The sequence below is a fragment of the Macaca fascicularis genome, chromosome 12, assembly GCF_037993035.2.
Source record: "Macaca fascicularis isolate 582-1 chromosome 12, T2T-MFA8v1.1".
In the NCBI taxonomy this organism is placed as follows: Eukaryota; Metazoa; Chordata; class Mammalia; order Primates; family Cercopithecidae; genus Macaca; species Macaca fascicularis.
The window spans coordinates 85,583,804-85,605,907 of record NC_088386.1 but is presented as its reverse complement, the minus strand read 5'-3'; the positions used below and the strand labels follow the sequence as shown (position 1 = coordinate 85,605,907).

At 38.9% G+C, this 22,104-nt stretch overlaps 1 pseudogene; it reads left to right on the top strand.

Moving 5' to 3' along the window:
• Positions 1 to 12,992: 12,992 nt before the first annotated feature.
• Positions 12,993 to 21,863, top strand: LOC123568021 (RING finger protein 11 pseudogene; annotated as a pseudogene).
• The last annotated feature ends 241 nt before the right edge of the window (positions 21,864 to 22,104 follow it).

Genomic DNA, 22,104 nt, shown 5'->3' with positions numbered 1-22,104 from the left:
TTCCCAACAGTCCCCTAAAGTCTTAACTCATTCCAGCATTAATGCAAAAGTCCAAAGTCTCATCTGAGACAAAGCAAATCCCATCTACCTATTAGCCTGTAAAATTAAAAACAAGTCAGTTACTTTCAAGATACAATGGGAGATATAGACACTGAGTAAACATTCCCATTCCAAAAGGGAGAAATCAGCCAGAAAAAAAGGAGCTATAGGCCCCATGCAAGTTCATAACTCAGCAGGGCAGTCATTAAATCTTAAAGCTCCAAAATAATCTCCAATGACTCCATATTCCACATCCGAGGCAAACTGGTGCAAAGGGTGGACTCTGAAGGCCTTGGGAGCTCCATCTCTGTGGCTTTACAGGGTTCAGGCCCCCTTGGCTGCTTCCATGGGCTGGTGTTGAGTGCCTGCAGCTTTTCCAGGTTCAGGGTGCAAGCTGCTGGTGGATTTACCATTCTGGGGTCTGGAGGACAGTGGCCTCCTTCTCACAGCACCACTAGGCAGTGTCCCATTGGGGACTCTGTGTGGGGGCTCCAACCCCACATTTCCCCTGGCACTGCTGTAGTAGAGGTTCTCTATGAGGGCTCTGCCCCTGAAGCAGGCTTCTGCCGGGACACCCAGGGTTTCTCATACAGCCTCTGATATCTAGGCAGAGGCTGCCAAGCCTCATTCACTCTTGCACTCTATGTGCCTACAAGCTTAACAACATGTGGAAGCTGCCAAGGGTTATGGCTTGCATACTCTGAAGTAGCATGCTGAGCTGTATCAGGGGACCTTTGAACCAAAGCTGAAGTCAGAGTAGCTGGGATGCAGGGAGCACTGTCCTAGGCTGTGCAGAGCAGCAGAGCCCTGGCCCTGGCCTACAAAACAATTCTTTCCTCCTAGGCCTCTGCGCCTGTGATGGGAGGGGCTGCTGTGAAGGTCTCTGAAATGTCTTTGAAGCCTTTTCTTCATTGTCTTTGATACTAGCACTTGGCTCTCTTTTAGTTATGCAAATAACCGTGGCAAGTGGTTGCTCCACAGCCTGCTTGAATTCCTCTCCTGAAAAACCTTTTTCTTTCTCTGCCACATGGCCAGCCTGCAAAAGTTTCAAACTTTTATGCTCTGCTTCCCTTTTAAATATAAGTTCCAACTTTCAGTCATTCCTTTGCTCCTACATCTGAGCACAGGCTGTTAGAATCAGTAAGACCACATCTTGAACCCTTTGCTGCTTAGAAATTTCTTCTCCCAGATACCCTAAATCATCACTATGAAGTTCAAACTTCCACACATTCCTAGGGCATGAACGGAATGTAGTCAAGCTCTTTGCTAAAGCATAACACATATGACTTTGCTTTAGTTCGCAATAAGTTCCTCATTTCCATCTGAGATCTTAGCAGCCTGAACTTCATTGTCCATATCACTTTCAGAATTTTGGTAACAACCATTTAATCAGTCTCTAAGAAGTTCCAAACTTTCCCTCATCTTCCTGTCTTCTTCGGAGCCCTCCAAACTCTTCCAACCTCTACTTGTTACCCAGTTCTGAAGTTGTTTCCACATTTTGAGGTATCTTTATTGTAAAGCCTCACTTCTGGTACCAATTTTCTGTGTTAGGCTGTTCTGCTATAAAGAAATAGCTGAGACTGGGTAATTTATAGAGAAAAGAGATTTAATTGGCTGATGGTTCTGCAGGCTTTACAGGAAGCACAATGCTAGCATCTGCTTGGCTTCTAGGGGAGCCTCGGGAAGCTTATCATCACAGCAGAAGGCAAAGGGAGAGCAGGCATATCACATAATGAAACAGGAGCAAGAAACACAGAGTTGAGTGGGGAGGTGCCACACACTTCTAAATGCCCTGATCTCATAAGAATTCACTAGCATGAAAATAATACTAAGCCATGAGGGATCTGCACCCATGATCCAAACGCCATCCACCAGGCCTTCCCGCCAGCATGGGGGATTACAATTAAACATGAGATTTGGCAGGGTCAACACTATATCAGACCTCTTTCTCATTTTATAGTGACCTTCTTTGTCTCTTTTGACAGTCTTTGATGTGTAGTCTATTTTATCTAAATTTAGCTCCCCCTGCTCTCTTCTGGTTTCCAGTTTCATGGAATACTTTTTTCCCATCCCTTCACTTTCAGTCTACGTGTATCTTTATAGGTGAACTGGGTTTCTTATAGGCAGCATATAGTTGCATCTTGTTTATTTATCCATTTAGACACTCTATGCCTTTTAATTGGCAAATTGAGTCCATTTATATTCAGTGCTATTATTGATAAGGACGTACTATTGCCAATTTGTTGTTGATTTTCTCATTGATTTGTAACTCCTCTCTTCTTTTCTTCCTATCTTCCTCTGTGGTTAAGTGATTTTTTTTTCTGTTAGTATGTTTAATTCATTGCTTTTTATTTTTAGTGAATCTGTTACAGGTTTTTGCATTGTGGTTATGTGAGGCTCACAAAAAACATCTTATAGATATGACAAGTTATTTTAAAGAGATGACTACTTTGGATCTCAAAGAAAAGCGTGAAAACAAAGAAAAATAAAAACAAAACAAAAACTTTACATTTAAATTCTCACCACCCTCCCACATTTTGACTTTATGTTGTCTCAATTTACATATTTTTATACTGCTTATCTCTTAACAGGTTGCTGTAGCTATTATTATTTTCCATACACTTGTCTTTTGGCCTTCATACTGAAGTGGATTTCACACCACAATTACATCCTAAGTTTGTCTGTGTACTTAATTTTACCAGTGGGTTTTATACTTTTCAATGTTTTCTTTTCATGTGTTAGTTTTGTTTTTTTAGATTGAAGTTAGCATTTCTTGTAAAATGAGTCTGATGGTGGTGAATTTATTCAGCTTTTATTTGTCTGGGAAAGGCTCTATCTCTCCTTTATAGTTGAAGGAAAACTTTGCTGGGTACAGTATTGTTGGATGGCAGTTAGAAAATGTCACTACACTTCCTCCTGGCCTGATTTCTACTGAGAAGTCTATTGCCCAATAAATTAAACCTCCTTTATGTATTATATTCTTCTTTTCTCTTGCTATTTTTAAGATCCTCCATTTATCCTTGACCTTTGAAGCTTTATTTTACCCATGGGTGTCTGATTTGGAACAAATTTGGTATTCTCTGACCTTTAAAGAATTTTTTTTTTTTTTTTTTTTTTTTTTTTTTGAGACACAGTCTCGCTCTGTCGCCCAGGCTGGAGTGCAGTGGTGCAATCTCGGTTCACTGCAAGCTCCACCTCCCAAGTTCATGCCATTCTCCTGCTTCAGCCTCCCAAGGAGCTGGGACTATAGATGCCCGCCACCACACCCTGCTAAATTTTTTGTATTTTTAGTGGAGGTGGGGTTTCACCTCAGCCTCCCAAAGTACTAGGATTACAGGCATGAGCCACTGTGACCAGCCCTCTGACCTTTCAATACGTAAATATTTATCTCCTTCTCAAGTTTTGGAAAATTTCCTGTGAATTTTTTTTTTTTTTTTTTGGGAAACTTTCTACCCCTTGCTCTTGATCAGCTTCCTCTTAAACACCAATAATTCTTAAATCTGGTCTTTGAAGTAATTTTCTATATCTTGTAGGCAATCTGTGTTCTTTGTTCCTTTGTTCTTTTTTCTCCTTTAACTGTGTAGTTTCTCTTTTTTTTTTTTTTCGTTGCCCAGGCTGGAGAGCAGTGGCACAATCTCGGCTCACTGCAAGCTCTGCCTCCTGGGTTCATGCCATTCTCTTGTCTCAGCCTCCCAAGTAGCTGGGACTACAAGAACCTGCCACCACACCTGGCTTTTTTTTTTTTTTTTTTTTTTTGAGACAGAGTCTGGCTCTGTCGCCAGGCTGGAATGCAGTGGCACAATCTTGGCTCACTGCAAGTTCCACCTCCCGGGTTCACACCATTCTCCTGCCTCAGCCTCCTACAGGCGCTCACCACCACACCAGGCTAATTTTTTGTATTTTTAGTGGAGATGGGGTTTCACCGTGTTAGCCAGGATGGTGTCTATCTCCTGACCTCATGATCCGCCTGCCTCGGCCTCCCAAAGTGCTGGGATTGCAGGTGTGAGCCACCACACCCGGCCAATTTTTGTATTTCTAGTAGAGACAGGGTTTCACCTTGTTGGTCAGGCTGGTATTGACCTCCTGACCAGACTGACCCACCTGTCTGGGCGTCCCAAAGTGCTGGGACCATAGGTGTGAGCCACCGTGCCTGGCTGACTGAGTATTTTCAAATAGCCTGTTTACAGCTTGCTGATCTTTTCCTCTGTGTGATCCAGTCTACTCTACTCTTAAGAGTTCCTAATGAATTTTGCAGTTCAACTAATGTATTTCTCAGTTCCAGTATTTGATTTTTAAAAATTATTTCAATCTCTCTGTTAAATTCGCTCATACGTTTCTGAATTGCTTTTCTGTATTATCTTGAAGATCACTGAGTTTTTTTAAAACTGTATTTTGAATGATTCGTCATAGAGTTCACACATCACCATCTCATTAGAGTCAGTCACTAGTTCCTTGCCTTATCCATTTGAGGAGGTTCTCTGTTGTTGCTTCCTGTATGTCTATGTCTTCGGACTGAAGGATTGGTTATTTATTCCAGTCTTCTCTTCTGGCTTGTTTTGTTTTTTATTAGATACCTTTACTTAGAGATTCTTTGTAATTTACGTTTTTTTCCCCCCTGCTAGGTTGTAGACTCTTTTTTGGCACTAAATGGTACCTTAAGCACAGGTTTGCCTCAGTTCTAGTAAACAATCAGAGTGTTGCCCATCCCAAATTGGGAAGGTCCCACAGGAGATATTCCAGTAATGTAGAAAGTCTGGCTAGGGGTTTTTGCCCAGAGGAATGATGGAACAAACCTCCTACAGTATGGTGCCACTGAAAGGCCACACTGACTGATCTGGCATCTCCTTTGGTGGAGTAACAGATCAGAGTTTCCATGGCTGGGGATGATAGTCCCACCTCCCTGCTTTGTCTCTGGCTGTCCTCAGGAATATTTCTTCCTTTACACACTCCTGATGCTTCCTGTGGGTTGAAGCAGGGACAGGTCTCCTGTCAGGAACCCAAGATGGTGGGGAAGCTGGTTATCCATCTCAACCTCACTTTTTCCAGTGTAGAAACCATGAGTCAGGAGGAAAAATGTTCCACATACCTGGTGCTGGGCAGATTGTGGGGAAGGGGATTGAAGATATGGAAGTCCAATTCTATTACTATTTGCTCAAATATTTTTAATGTTTTTAATTTTTAATTTTTGTGGGTAGATGTATGTATTTATGGGGTACATGCGATGTTTTGATACAGGCATGCAATGTGTAATAATTACATCATGGAAGATGGGGTATCCATTCCCCCAAGCATTTATCCTTTGTTTTATAAACAGTCCAATTATACTCTTTTATTTTTAAATGTACAATTAAATTATTATTGACTATAGTCACCCTGTTTTGCTAGCAAATACTAGGTCTTATTCATTCATTCTAAATATTTTTTTGTAACCATTAACCATCCCCAACTCCTCACAACCCCCCCACTACCCTTCCCAGCCTCTGGTAACCATCCTTCTCCTCTTTATCTCCATGATTTAATTTGTTTTGATTGTTAGATCCCACAAGTAAGTGAGAACATGCAATGTTTGTCTTTCTGTGCCTGGCTTATTTCACTTACTGTAATGACCTCCAGTTCCATCCACATTGTTGAAAATGACTGAATCTCATTCTTTTTCATGGCAGGATAGTACACCACAGTATAAGTACCACATTTTCTTTCTTTCTTTCCTTTTTTTTTTTTTTTTTTTGGAGATGGAATCTCGCTCTGTTGCCCAGGCTGGAGTGCAGTGGCGTGATCTCGGCTCACAGCAACCTCTGCCTTCCGGGTTCAAGCTATTCTCCTGCCTCAGCCTCCCGAGTAGCTGGGATTACAGGCACATGCTGCCATGCCAAGCTAATTTTTTTGTATTTTACTAGAGACGGGGTTTCACCATGTTGCCCAGGCTAGTCTTGAATTCCTTAGCTCAGACCATCCAATCCACATGCCTCGGCCTCCCAAAGTGCTGGGATTATAGGTGTGAGCCACTGTGCCTGGCCTAAGTACCACATTTTCTTTATCCATTTATCTCTTGATAAACACTTAGGTTCCTTCTAAATCTTGGCTATTATGAACAGAGCTGCAACAAACATGGGAATGTAGGTATCTCTTCAGTAGGCCAATTTCCTTTCTTTTAGGTATACAGAGAACAGTGGAATTGCTGAGTCCTATGGTAGCTTTATTTTTAGTTTTTTGAGGAACCTCCAAACTGCTTTCCACAGTGGTTATATTAGTTTACATTCCCATCAACAGTGTATGAGGGTTCTATTTTCTCCACATCCTTGCCAGCATTTGTTATTGCCTGCCTTTTGTATGTAAGCCATTTTAACTGGTGTGAGATGATATCTCATTGTTTTGATTTGCATTTCTCTGATGGTCAAGGATGTTGAGCGCCTTTTCATATATCTGTTTGCCATTTGTATGTCTTCTTTTCAGAAATGTCTACTGAAATCTTCTGCCAATTTTTCAATTGGATTATTAGATTTTTTTCCTATAGAGTTTTGCTCATAGATTTTGTTCTTTTCTCTGTGATTCTATGAACTGTTTTATCTTCATATTTGAGTGCTGGGATATTGCTGGTGATAATCTCGGTGCTCTCTTGTTTGTGGTTTTCTGTGAAGAAGAGTGAAGCCAACTTGCTTCTACACCATTTTGGAACCTAGTCTCTCCATAGGGCTGCTTGAGTGTCCTTACAACATGTCAGCTGGCTTTCCCAAGTTCAATAAGTTTTGAAGGACATATATACCGCATAACTACTCACAACCAACATACAGAACATTTCCATCATCCAAACAGTTCCTTCATGTTCCTTTGTAGTCAGTCCATCCCTTCACTCCTGTCTCCATATAACCATCATCAGCTTTCTGTTATTGTTGTTTAGTTGTATTTTCTTTCTTCCTTTTCTTTTGAAGAGACAGGGGGTCTTGCTCTGCCACCTAGGCTGGAGTATAGTCACATGATCATAGCTCACTGTAACCTCAATCTCCTGGGCTCACACAATACCCCTGCCTCAGCCTCCCAAGTAACTGGGACTACAGGCATTCACCATTATGCCCACATATATTTTTTTATTTCCCATGTACTGACAGGGACAGGGGTCTTGCTATATTGCCCAGGCTGGTCTTGAACTCTGGGCCTCAAGTGATTCTCCTGCCTCAGCCTCCCAAAGTGCTGGGATTATAGTCATTAGCCATTGTGCCTGGCCCAGTTTGTATTTTCCAGAGCTTCATATAAATGATATCACATAGTACGTAGTTTCTGTGTAAGGTCTCTTTCACTCAGCATAATTTTTTTTTTATACATACAATGAAATTTTATTCAATCTTAACACTCAGCATAATATTTTTGAGATTCATTCTGTTGTTGTGTGTATCAGATCATTCCTTTTTATTAAGTAGTGTATACAGCTATACCACGAAACAGTTCTCAATTACTTATTGAATTTCATCAATAAAAAAATTTGTGGACATTTGTTTCTTTATCCTATAATGTAGGAAATATCCTGCAGAATATCCTCAATTTTGCTTCTTATCTTGGAAAGCTTAAAATATTAAAATATTACTACATGATCCTTAATAGAAAAAGTTTTATGACTCTGGAGTAGCGGAATAGTCATGATTTGGGAACTTGCTATAATTGCAGACTCTCAAAACCTACCCTAGAACTACTGACTTAGAATCTAAATTTTAACAAGGTCCTAGGTAAATTATACATATATCAAAGGATGAGAGGCACTGTTTTATTCTGACAGTTTTTAAACATTTTAGAGTTATAACAATAACGCACTGCATATGTGAAAGTGTGTGAGAGATAGCTGTGTGTGTGTGTGTGTGTTTGTATCGACAAGTCTAACAGAGTCATTCACATCTATGACATTCATAAAACTATTATTGGCATCTAAAACAAACTCATAAAAATACCCAAATAAAATATGGAGACATGTTGAATTTTTTTCTGTATTGCTCCTATATAAAAATTCTAATTCTCATTTTAAAATTACCATCTTTAGATAGAAAATATCCATTATTTTATAATCTTACAGTATCAAATGATTTCCTAAAGTTTCTTGTTAAAGCACTTTTCAAAGGAGCAAATGAAACACAACTAAAAACTGTTCTGTCTTCTGTAAAAGGATGTACTAGTGATTAGCAGAGATCAGCAGATAATCATCTTCATGCATGTGACCAACAAGGCCAAAAGGACACCAGGGTTTTCATATATTATATGCTATAAAATTCATGCAGCAAACCTACTTGGCATGTATTTTTTAGTATTATACACATCTTTTGATCAACAAATTAAAACTTAAAGAACAAATCATTGAATTCCTATTAACATTTACTGAAAAAGTATGTGAAATGTGAAGATATTCTCTTCATGCAAAAATCATGATAAAGACATTTTCAAAATCAGAGAAAACTAATTTATATAACATAACTAAATTTTCTATAAGCAGTAACAATAGCTTTGTGTTACTAAACTCAGACAGCTGTTCCGTTTGTAATCATCTCCTATAACTAACTGCAGTAAGCAGTCTGGGTTTCCTAGACTCCATTTGAAATTATATTTACATAACTGTTACTTTATAAACAGAGTTTCATACTTTCACTGATTTAATTCTGTCAATTCTAAGTTTTGATTTGGGACCCTTAATAAAATATTCAAAATAAAGAAAATATTTAAGTCTCTTTTTGATATTTACTTTACCAATGTTAGCTTGAAAATAGCAACTTCTTTTCTTCAAACAATCTTTTCCAGAATTTCTTGATTTACTTTGTATCTTTTTGCACACATGCTAGTTCTAAATATATATCTGAACTCCAAATGACTTCTCTTCATATTAATAGCCCAAAACAAGCTATTAAATCTTCCTTATAACAAGCAACAATATGCCAAAACACTTGCTCTGTATTTCATACTTTAATAAAAAGGACCTATAAACACTAAAACAATTATTTTAAAAACCCATTCCTTCATTAATAAATATCATGTTCCCTGTTCATATGACAAAATTTGGCACTAGTCAGAAGTATCAGAGGAGCTGTTCCAAGATCAGAATTTTTCAGGTTTATCTCGTCTTACTTAAAAACGTTACATGTACTATGCTTGGAGCCAGATCATATAGTCCCATTAGGACAATCAGAGATTCACCTGAATTAGTCCTACTTTGGAAAGTCAAAGTCTTTTAAATGGCATTGTTAGAAAATCATACAATAATAAAACAATATGAGAATACATCTTTTTGATTCTGTTTGAGGATCTACTAATATTTATTATTCAATTTAAGAAAGACTTGAATTGTAAAAACATAAAATAGATAAATTCTTTATAATCTTCTATATTCTAAATGATCTATATATTATTTAAAAACAAGGTAGTATTAATTATAGAAAAAAATTAAGAAGGTGTTTCATTTAAAACTGATGTGTTTATCTGGGAATTATAAAAGAAAAATTTAAAAGATTCTGTAAAATTAAGTATTAACAGAAAATATTAAAAAGGCACCCTTAAAATTCTAGGTTTAAATATAGGTAATTGGAGAACCTACAGGTCATAATGTAATAAGCCCTGATTTTTAAAAGTCAACAAAAAATGTTTCCCTCTAAAAGATACCCTTTCCAATTTTAAGGTAAAAATGGAGAAAAATAGAAATCATTAACAATGCATGAACCAAAAATTAGTTTAGAATAAAGGCCAATTACAATTATGGAATCTGCATCTGTTCATTACAACTTTGTCAGTTTTCCAGAATATGAGGCTAGGCAGTTTTTACAAATGACGTAAATGGAAATGTGTTCAGAAACGGCTAAACAATGTGTGCAACATGCAAAAAATGTGATGTTACAGCTAAAAAGGAATTCACTCTTCTTCACACTACTATTTATATAGACTTCTCTTGGTTCTATTTCTATGGACATTTTTCTTACTCTGTATAATTTTGCCAATTGAGAGACTGACTCAACATTCTTTGAATATTTGAAATTTCTACAAATATGAAACATCTCCTACCAAGGTGTATAGAATGGCTTACAAAGAATTTAGATGACTTAGAAAAATTGCATTAAATTTCTCTGATAAATGTGTGGCAAATGTTTAGATGAGTAATCTTCCTGAGGCTATTTCTAATCCATGGGCTCAGCTTTTTGGGCAATCAATGGACTTCTTAGGACATGCCATATTTAGCTGAGAAAAGGCTGTCCAGGTCAGTGAGAAAGAAAATTCATTTGGGGCATATCAAGTAGTCCAAAAGTGACAAAATAATATCAAATAATAACAAAGAAATAAGCCTAAAGAGAGTTAAGCAGGTTTTTAAAAAATCAGAGAAGCATTTTCCATAGTCTCTTAGAAACTGAGAAAAATGGGTTTTTATCATTAATAAGTTTCAAAAATGTCGAGTATTCTCCCATCTCTAAGAGATTCATGGTATGTAATTAACATATTAAAGGCTCTGTGAGCTAAGTCCAAAAAAGAAAGCAATTTAATTTTTGTACATGAAATCTCTACCCCTTTCTGAAAATTTCAACCCCCATATTTTTCCACAGAAGACAATTTGGAAAGGCTTTGATAATTTTAGATATTTAAGCAGTAAAATGTGAAAAGCAAAAATGGCCCACATATGAAAAATGACTAAGTTAAAAAATCATCTAAAAGAACTGAAAATAAAAGAAATGGGAAGGTGGGCCCTTTCTTGGGTATTATTCATTTATTCAACAAATATTTACTGGGCATTAAGTGTGACAAACATAATGCTAGACACTAGGTACACAGTTTTGATTTTCTAAGACACTCCCTCTGTCCCCACTCTCAGATCTCCCTCCCAAAAGAAATAGAAGTCTTTTTGAGAGATACTTCTGTTATATGAGTAAACTATCAATTTCAACCCAAATATAGTATTAACCTAGTTTCACCAGCACTGGCATTAGTAAAGGCACTTAACAAGCAAGAAAATACTAATAACTAAATGCTGATTATATACGTTTTTTTCTCAAAACTGAAAACTGAAGATACTGAATATCTGCGCAAATTAAACACTAATAAAGTGATGCTGGTGATGACATAATGTTCTCAGTGATGGGCATGAGACATAGGATAATCTAGATATGAGCTATTGGCAATCATATGATCAGTAATCTTTGCTTTCTAGGACCATAACAATGATTCAAATATTTTAAGATACTCAGCTGATAGAGAATGCTATATTCCATGTGGTTTTTAATTACATGTTACCAATAATGTAAAACGATCCCATTTTTACCAGGAGACATATTTAGTCGATATAAACCTGCTTGAAAGGCTCTCAATGGTCAAATCTAGGATAACGTAGCATCAAAAGAACCAATGACAGTAACGGATTTTTTTTTTGAAAGAGAGGGTATCACTCTGCTGCACAGGATGGAGTGTAGTGGCACAATCATGACTCACTGCAGCCTCGACATCCCCAGGCTCAAGCGATCCTTCTGCCTCAGCCTTCTGAGTTGCTGGGACTAAAGGTGCACATGAGTCCCTACCAGCAGTAGTAAATAAAGGAGAAGGGATAATTCCTCCCCAAAATGGAATCCCAACTAATCAATGTGGTATATATGTTAGAAGTGGTGTGTGCGTGTCGGGGGGTGGGGGGTGGAAATCACCATTTATCATGTATAGAATTACTTTTTTTTTTTTTTGAGTCAGAGTCTCGCTCTGTCACCCAGGCTGGAATGCAATGGCGCAATCTCAGCTCACTGCAACCTCCACCTCCCAGATTGAAGTGATTCTCCTGCCTCAGCCTCCCAAGTAGCTGGGATCACAGGTGTGTGCCACCACATCCAACTAATTTTTGTTTTTTTAATGGAGACGGGATTTCACTATGTTGGCCAGGCTGGTCTCGAGCTCCTGATCTTGCTTTTTAATGACCATTTGTCATAAAAAGAAAGACTGAGGAATTATACCTTTTTGGTCTTGTTAGTCACATGGATGAAGATGACCATCTGTTAATCTCTGTTAATCACATAAGAAAGACATGACAACTAAACACAATGAGGGATTCTGGACCAAAGCAAGAACAGTGAGGTGTTTGGCAAAATTTAGAACTTTTTTCTTTTGCTTTGAGGGACATTAGTTGGGAAACTGGCAAAATTTAAATAAGGTCTGTAAATCAGTTAATAATATGAATCGGGCTTGGGCTCATGCCTGTAAATCCCAGCATTTTAAGAGGACAAGGTGGGTAGATCACTTGAGCTCATGAGTTTGAGACCCACCTAGACAACATGGTAAAAACCCGTCTCTCCCAAAAAATTACAAAAAATTAACTGAGCATGGTGGTTCATGCCTATAGTTTCAGCTACGTGGGAGGCTGAGGTAGGAGGATCACCTGAGCCCAAAAAGTCAAGGCTGCAGTGAGCCATGACTGTGCGTATTTGGGGCTGACGCAGAAGGATTACTTGAGGACAAGTTTCCTTGAGAAGGGAGGCTGAGGCAGGAGGATCACTTGAGGACAGGAGTTCGAGACCAGCCTGGGGAAGACAGTGAGACCCTGCCACCAAAAAAAAATTTTTTTTTTATTAGCCAGGTGTGGTGATGTATACCTGTAGTACTAGCTACTAGAAAGGCTGACACAGGAGGACTGTTTGGGCCTGGGAGTTTGAGGTTAACATGAGCTATGATCGCACCACTGCACTCCAGCATGGGTGACAGAGTGCAACTCTGTCTCCAAAATAATAATAACAATAACAATATTTCATCAGTGTTAATTTGCTGTTTTCTACACACAGTACAATTATTACGTTATGATTGTGTAAGATGTTAACATTTGGGGTGAAGGGTGTACTATTTTTACAATTTTTGTAAATGTAAATTAATTCAAAATAAAATTTAAAAAGAAAGAAAACCACCATTTCACAAACCACCACAACTATTTCAAGTAAGAATCATCATCAGTAGATGCTAAAACTAGTGGATGAAAGTATAAGCAACAATATATTTACATAAAGTATCCCACATATTTATTAATCTCAAGGTAGAAAATAGAGAAGACCGTCAGTGCACAGATCACACCCCTCAGCCCCAGAAGATGGGGAACTGCCTCAAATCCCCAACCTCGGATGACATCTCCCTGCTTCAGGAGTCTCAGTCCAACTGGGCTAGCTTTGGTGAGGGGACTAAGCTGTATCAGGAGCCGCTGCCATATCACGAACAGGTTCCAGTTCCAGTCTACCATCCAACACCTAGCAACACCTATCCTAACAAATTAGGATACCTCAAAGAATAGGCCTTATACAACAACTGCCTAAAGGAGTTCATGATCCTGGAAGAGGTGGATCAGAAAATCAGAACAACAGATCCAGGAGTGTGTGATCTGTATAATGGACTTTGTTTATGGGGACCCAATTCAATTTCTTCTTCTTTTTTTGAGATGGAGTTTCCCTCTTCTCACCCTGGCTGGAGTACAGTGGCGTGATCTCAGCTCACTGCAATCTCCACCTCCCAGGTTCAAGTGATTCTCCTGCCTCAGCCTCTGGAGTAGCTGGGACTACAGAGATGCACCACCAGGCCAGCTAATTTTTGTATTTTCAGTAGAGACGGGGTTTCACTACGTTGGCCAGGATGGTCTCGATCTCTTGACCTCGTGATCCACCCATCTCAGCCTCCCAAAGGGCTGGGATTACAGGCATGAGCCAATGTGCCCAGACCCAATTCAATTTCTACTGAGCATGTACATCTACCACCTGGACTGTATTATGACTGATTGATCAGATCCTTCATGAGCCCATCCTCCATGGAGCCAGTTGATGCAGCACTGCTTTCATCCTAGGAGACTATTGAGCCAGGGTCTCTCATTTGACTTCAAGTGAACCATCATTTTGGGGGATTTTGATCTTTTGTCACTGAGTCCAAAGATCATGCACAAAAGTTTCCTAAAAATTCCTGGATGGCTGCAGATGTTGGGGGGAAAGTACATGATATTTCAAAACTTAGAGGGAAAAGTAGGATGGTATTTTTATGTAAGGCCTTGACCCAGTGTTTAAAAATGTAACTGTATTTAGACCTTGTTATTATTCCAGTACATAGGAATTGTGTAAAGTGTTATAGCAGCTGTATTTGTTTAAATTGTGTGTACTGAAGATAAGAAGAAGATAGTAGTTATTTTTCCTAAATGAAATAACTTTCGGTAGTGATTTGGGCACGCCCAAGATGGCTGAATAGGAACAGCTCCAGCCTGCAGCTCCCAGCATGAGCGACACAGAAGATGGGTGATTTCTGCATTTTCAACTGAGGTACCGAGTTCATCTCACTGGGGCGTGTCGGACAGTCGGTGCTGGTCCGCGGGTGCAGCCCGACTAGCGAGAGCTGAAGCAGAGTGAGGCATCGCCTCACCTGGGAAGCACAAGGGGGAAGGGAATTCCTATTCCTAGCCAAGGGAAACTGAGACACACAACACCTGGAAAATTGGGTAACTCCCCGCCTAATACCGCACTTTACCAAGAGTCTTAGCAAACGGCACACCAGGAGATTATATCCCACACCGGGCCTGGAGGGTCCCATGCCCACAGAGCCTCCTTCATTGCTAGCACAGCAGTCTGAGATCTAACTACCAGGCGGCAGCGAGGCTGGGGGAGGGGTGCCCACCATTGCTGAGGCTTAAGTAGGTAAACAAAGCTGCTGGGAAGCTCAAATTGGGTGGAGGCCACCACAGCTCAAGGAGGCCTTCCTGCCTCTGTAGACTCCACCTCTGGGGAAGGGCATAGCTAAACAAAAAGCAGCAGAAACCTCAGCTGAGGTAAATGTCCCTGTCTGACAGCTTTGAAGAGAGCAGTGGTTCTCCCAGCACAGAAGCTGAGATCTGAGAATGGACAGATTGCCTGCTCAAGTGGGTCCCTGACCCCTGAGTAGCCTAAGAGACATCCCCCACTAAGTGCACACTGACACCTCACACCTCACACGGCTGGGTACACCTCTGAGATGAAGCTTCCAGAGCAAGAATCAGAAAGCAACACTCACTGTTCAGCAATATTCTACCTTCTGCAGCCTCCGCTGCTGATACCCAGGCAAACAGCATCTGGAGTAGACCTCAAGCAAACTCCAACAGACCTGCAGCTGAGGGTCCTGACTGTTAGAAGGAAAACTAACAAACAGAAAGGACCAAAATTCCATCAGTACATCACCATCATCAAAGACCAAAGGCAGATAAAACCACAAAGATGGGGAAAAAGCAGTGCAGAAAAGCTGGAAATTCAAAAAATCAGAGTGCATCTCCCCCTCCAAAGGAACGCAGCTCATCACCAGCAACGGAACAAAGCTGGATGGAGAATGACTTTGACGAGTTGAGACAAGAAGGCTTCAGTCAATCGAACTTCTCAGAGCTAAAGGAGGAACTACGTACCCAGCGCAAAGAAACTCAAAACCTTGAAAAAAGATTTGACGAATGGCTAACTAGAATAACCAGTGTAGAGAAGTCCTTAAAAGAACTGATAGAGATGAAAACCATAACACGAGAACTACGTGACAAATGCATAAGCTTCAGTAACCGACTCAATCAACTGGAAGAAAGAGTATCAGAGATTGAAAATCAAATGAATGACATGAAGTGAGAAGAGAAGTGTAGAGAAAAAAGAGTAAAAAGAAATGAACAAAGCCTCCAAGAAATATGGGATTATGTGAAAAGACCAAATCTACATCTGATTGGTGTGCCTGAAAGCGACGGGGAAAATGGAACCAAGTTGGAAAACACTCTGCAGGATATCATCCAGGAGAACTTCCCCAACCTAGTAAGGCAGGCCAACATTCAAATTCAGGAAATATAGAGAACGCCACAAAGATACTCCTCGAGAAGAGCAACTCTAAGACACATAATTGTCAGATTCAGCAAAGTTGAAATGAAGGAAAAAATGTTAAGGGCAGGCAGGGAGAAAGGTCAGGTTACACACAAAGGGAAGCCCATCAGACTAACGGTAGATCTCTCGCCAGAAACTCTACAAGCCAGAAGACAGTGGGGGCCAATATTCAATGTTCTTAAAGAAAAGAATTTTAAATCCAGAATTTCATATCCAGCCAAACTAAGTTTCATAAGTGAAGGAGAAACAAAATCCTTTACAGACAAGCAAATGCTTAGAGATTTTGTCACCACCAGGCCTGCCCTACAAGAGATCCTGAAGGAAGCACTAAACATGGAAAGGAACAACAGGTACCAGCCATTGCAAAAACATGCCAAAATGTAAAGTTCATCAATGATAGGAAGAAACTGCATCAACTAACGAGCAAAATAACCAGCTAAGATCATAATGACAGGATCAAGTTCACACACAACAATATTAACCTTAAATGTAAATGGACTAAATGGTCCAATTAAAAGAAACAGACTGGCAAATGGGATAAAGAGTCAAGACCCATCAGTTTGCTGTATTCGGGAGACCCATCTCACATGCAGAGACACACATAGGCTCAAAATAAAGGGATGGAGGAAGATCTACCAAGAAAATGGAAAACAAAAAAGACAGGGGTTGCAATCCTAGTCTCTGATAAAACAGACTTTAAACCATTAAAGATCAAAGAGACAAAGAAGGCCATTACATAATGGTAAAGGGATCAATTCAACAGGAAGAGCTAACTATCCTACATATATATGCACCCAATACAGGAGCATCCAGATTCATAAACCAAGCCTTAGAGACTTACAAAGAGACTTAGACTCCCATACAATAATAATGGGAGACTTTAACACCCCACTGTCAACATTAGACAGATCAACGAGACAGAAAGTTAACAAGGATAACCAGGAATTGAACTCCACTCTGCACCAAGTGGACCTAATAGACATCTACAGAACTCTCCACCCCAAAACAACAGAATATACCTTCTTCTCAGTACCACATCGCACTTATTCCAAAACTGACCACATAGTTGGAAGTAAAGCATTCCTCAGCAAATGTAAAAGAACAGAAATTATAACAACCTGTCTCTCAGATCACAGTGCAATCAAACTAGAACTCAGGACTAAGAAACTCAATCAAAACTGCTCAACTACATGGAAACTGAACAACCTGCTCCTCAATGACTACTGGGTACATAACGAAATGAAGGCAGAAATAAAGATGTTCTTTGAAACCAATGAGAACAAAGATACAACCATACCACAATCTCTGGGACACATTTAAAGCAGTGTGGAGAGGGAAATTTATAGCACTAAATGCCCACAAGAGAAAGCAGGAAAGATCTAAAATTGACACCCTAACATCACAATTAAAAGAACTAGAGAAGCAAGAGCAAACACATTCAAAAGCTAGCAGAAGGCAAGAAATAACTAAGATCAGAGCAGAACTGAAGGAGATAGAGTCACAAAAAACCCTCCAAAAATCTATGAATCCAGGAGTTGGTTTTTTGAAATGATCAACAAAATTGATAGACCGCTAGCAAGACTAATAAACAAGAAAAGAGTGAAGAATCAAATAGATGCAATAAAAAATGAAAAAGGTGATATCACCACCGACCCCACAGAAATACAAACTGCCATCAGAGAATACTATAAACATCTCTGTGCAAACAAACTAGAAAATCTAGAAGAAATAGATAAATTCCTGGACACATACACTCTCCTAAGACTAAACCAGAAAGAAGTTGAATCCCTGAAGAGACCAATAGCAGGCTCTGAAATTGAGGCAACAAGTAATAGCCTACCTACCAAAACAAGTCCAGGACCAGACGGATTCACAGCCGAATTCTACCAGAGGTACAAGGAGGAGTTGGTACCATTCCTTCTGAAACTATTCCAATCAATAGCAAAAGAGGGAATCCTCCCTTACTCATTTTATGAGGCCAGCATCATCCTGATACCAAAGCCTGGCAGAGATACTACAAAAAAAGAGAATTTTAGACCAATATCCATGATGAACATCAATGCAAAAATCCTCAATAAAATACTGGCAAACCGGATTCAGCAGCACATCAAAAAGCTTATCCACCATGATCAAGTGGGCTTCATCCCTGGGATGCAAGGCTGGTTCAACATACGCAAATCAATAAATGTAATCCAGTATATAAACAGAAGCAAAGACAAAAACCACATGATTATCTCAATAGATGCAGAAAAGGCCTTTGACAAAATTCAACAGCCCTTCACACTAAAAACTTTCAATAAATTTGGTATCGATGGAACGTATCTCAAAATAATAACAGCTATTAAGTTCTAGGATACATGTGGATAACGTGCACATGTTACATATGTATACTTGTGCCATGTTGGCGTGCTGCACCCATCAACTCGCCAGCACCCATCAACTCGTCACTTACATCAGGTATAATTCCCAATGCAATCCCTCCCCCCTCCCCCCTCCCCATGATAGGCCCCGGTGTATGATGTTCCCCTTCCCAAGTCTAAGTGATCTCATTGTTCAGTTCCCACCTATGAGAGAACTTAAAGTATAATAATAAATTTAAAAAAAATTCACATTAAACCTAAAAGTAAATAAAAATCATAGAACAGAAAATAATAATAATAATAATAAGAGCTATTTATGACAAACCCACAGCCAATATCATACTGAATGGGCAAAAACTGGAAGCATTCCCTTTGAAAACTGGCACAAGACAGGGATGCCCTCTCTCACCACTCCTATTCAACATAGTGTTGGAAGTTCTGGCTAGGGCAATCAGGCAAGAGAAAGAAATCAAGGGTATTCAGTTAGGAAAAGTGAAGTCAAATTGTCTCTGTTTCCAGATGACATGATTGTATATTTAGAAACCCCCTTGTCTTAGCCCAAAATCTCCTTAAGCTGATAAGCAACTTCAGCAGTCTCAGGATACAAAATCAATGAGCAAAAATCACAAGCATTCTTATACACCAGTAACAGACAGAGAACCAAATCATGAATGAACTCCCATTCACAATAGCTTCAAAGAGAATCAAATACCTAGGAATCCAACCTACAAGGGATGTGAAGGACCTCTTCAAGTAGAACTACAAACCACTGCTCAGTGAAATAAAAGAGGACACAAACAAATGGAAGAACACACCACGCTCATGGATAGGAAGAATCAATATTGTGAAAATGGCCATACTGCCCAAGGTAATTTACAGATTCAATGCCATCCCCATTAAGCTACCAATGAGTTTCTTCACAGAATTGGAAAAAACTGCTTTAAAGTTCATATGGAACCAAAAAAGAACCCACATTGCCAAGACAATCCTAAGCCAAAAGAAGAAAGCTGGAGGCATCACACTTCTTGACTTCAGACTATACTACAAGGCTACAGTAACCAAAACAGCATGGTACTGGTACCAAAACAGATATAGACCAATGAAACAGAACAAAGCCCTCAGAAATAATACCACACATCTACAGCCATCTGATCTTTGACAAACCTGACAAAAACAAGAAATGGGGAAAGGATTCCCTATTTAATAAATGGTGCTGGGAAAATTGGCTAGCCATAAGTAGAAAGCTGAAACTGGATCCTTTCATTACTCCTTATACGAAAATTAATTCAAGATGGATTAGAGACTTAAATGTTAGACCTGAAACCATAAAAATCCTAGAAGAAAACGTAGGCATTACCATTCAGGACATAGGCATGGGCAAGGACTTCATGTCTAAAACACCAAAAGCAATGGCAACAAAAGCAAAATTGACAAATGGGATCTAATTAAACTAAAGAGCTTTTGCACAGCAAAAGAAACTAACATCAGAGTGAACAGGCAACCTACAGAATGGGAGAAAATTTTTGCAATCTACTCATCTGACAAAGGGCTAATATCCAGAACCTACAAAGAACTCAAACAAATTTACAAGAAAAAAAAAACATAAAAAGTGGACAAAAGATATAAACAGACACTTCTCAAAAGAAGACATTCACACAGCCAACAGACACATGAAAAAATGCTCAGCATCATCCGCCATCAGAAAATGCAAATCAAAACCACAATGAGATACCATCTCACACCAGTTAGAATGGCAATCATTAAAAAGTCAGGAAACAACAGGTGCTGGAGAGGATGTGGAGAAATAGGAACACTTACACTGTTGGTGGGACTGTAAACTAGTTCAACCATTGTGGAAAACAGTGTGGCAATTTATCAAGGATCTAAAACTAGAAATACCATTTGACCCAGCCATCCCATTACTGGGTATATACCCAAAGGATTATAAGTCATGCCTCTATAAAGACACATACACACGTATGTTTATCGTGGCATTATTCACAATAGCAAAGACTTGGAATCAACCCACATGTCCATCAGTGACAGACTGGATTAAGAAAATGTGGCACATACACACCATGGAATACTATGCAGCCATAAAAAAGGATGAGTTTGTGTCCTTTGTAGGGATATGGATGCAGCTGGAAACCATCATTCTCAGAAAACTATCGGAAGAACAGAAAACCAAATACCGCATGTTCTCACTCATAGGTGGGAATTGAACAATGAGATCACTTGGACGCAGTAAGGGGAACATCACACACTGGGTCCCATTGTGGGGAGAGGTAGGGGTGAGGGATAGCATAGGAGATATACCTAATGTAAATGATGACTTAATGGGTGCAGCACACCAACATGGCACATGTATACATATGTATCAAACCTGCACGTTGTGCACATGTACCCTAGAACTTAAAATATATTAAAAAAAAAAAAAAAAAAAGAAATAACTTTCTTCTCTTCCTCCTCCCCACCCAAATTCTTTTCTGATGTTACTGGCATTTGGGTAAGGTTTTATTAAAAGCTATGTTTTATAACACTGGCACATACAAAAACAGTTTTAAGCTTATTTGCACAGTTCTTTTTTTCCATTAGAAATGGAATTCATTGCCTTAGGTCTTTTTAAATAGTGTATTATTATCGTTGGGATTAGTTCTATGCTTGAAAACCAGTTTATTTATAACCTATTATAAGTGATATATTCTGCTTGCAGTCAGGAAATGCAGAATTCAAAGTGATCTCCTACCTTGTAAGCAAACTGACATGCACTATCCCTTTTCTATTAAATAAAAAAAAGTGTCAATAAACCAACTCTATTAAAGTGGGGTTTAATGTTACACTTTCCTATGTGTTTTTTCTAATTATTTTGGTTGTTAATATGGTGATAATTGAAAGTCAAGGTAAATTTTAAATATTAAGAATTCTGATTTATTGAGATTGAATTATGCCACCATGTTTATGGAAAATGAAGGTGGCACCATGGTGAGACCTCATGAGAAACAGTTACTCAGCTGTAACAATTTTGATTTATTCTGTTTCCTGTGACCTCTTTGCCTCTTGTCTTGAACCATAGTAAAAGGATACTGCATCCCTCATTACCGTAGTGCTGGGGTTATTGACATTACATAAATCACATCTCAGTCCCTGTTTCTTGGAAGGGCATCTATTACATCCTGCTAGCTGACTGACAAAATGAAGCAGGTAGAATAAAGATAAGTGTGTTTCACATTTTGCACACAAATGCAGAATTTGTATAACCACATGACTTCATAGTTGTGATCTCAAAAAAGGAGGAATTTCTCCACTTTTTCTTCCAGTTAATGTAAGAATACTTTAAATCCCTAGGCTTCTGAAGTGTTAGAGGTAAAGATGTAGTAGCAATGTTTAATCCATTTAACATGTGTTTATTTTTCATATGTACTAAAAGGTGACCTGCTTGTTCACCTCAATGACATAACAGTTAAAAAAAATCACTCATTAGAAAAAGGAAAAGTGGTCTCAACCTAACAAAGAAATCAGAAATGTTTATTATTTTATGCTGAGCTGAATATTAGACTCTAACATTTTTCTACACGCAAAACAGAGTGTCATGAAGGTTCTTCACAGTTGCAATATAGACGAATTTAGTATCTCTTAAGTACTTTGTAAAGATTTGACATTCAACTGTAGTATCCATATGTTGGTTAAATTTCCTTATGAGCCCCATGATGGAAAGACTTAAAGATGAATTTGAGAAAAATTGAAAGAAATTAGAGTATGAGGTTCTGTTAAACTGTTACATGTATCTTGCTTAAATTTCTGTTTATTAATTTATATCCACCCAATTACATAAAGCAAATTTGAAGGAAACAACTGAGGCTGTGCAATACTATCCGTGA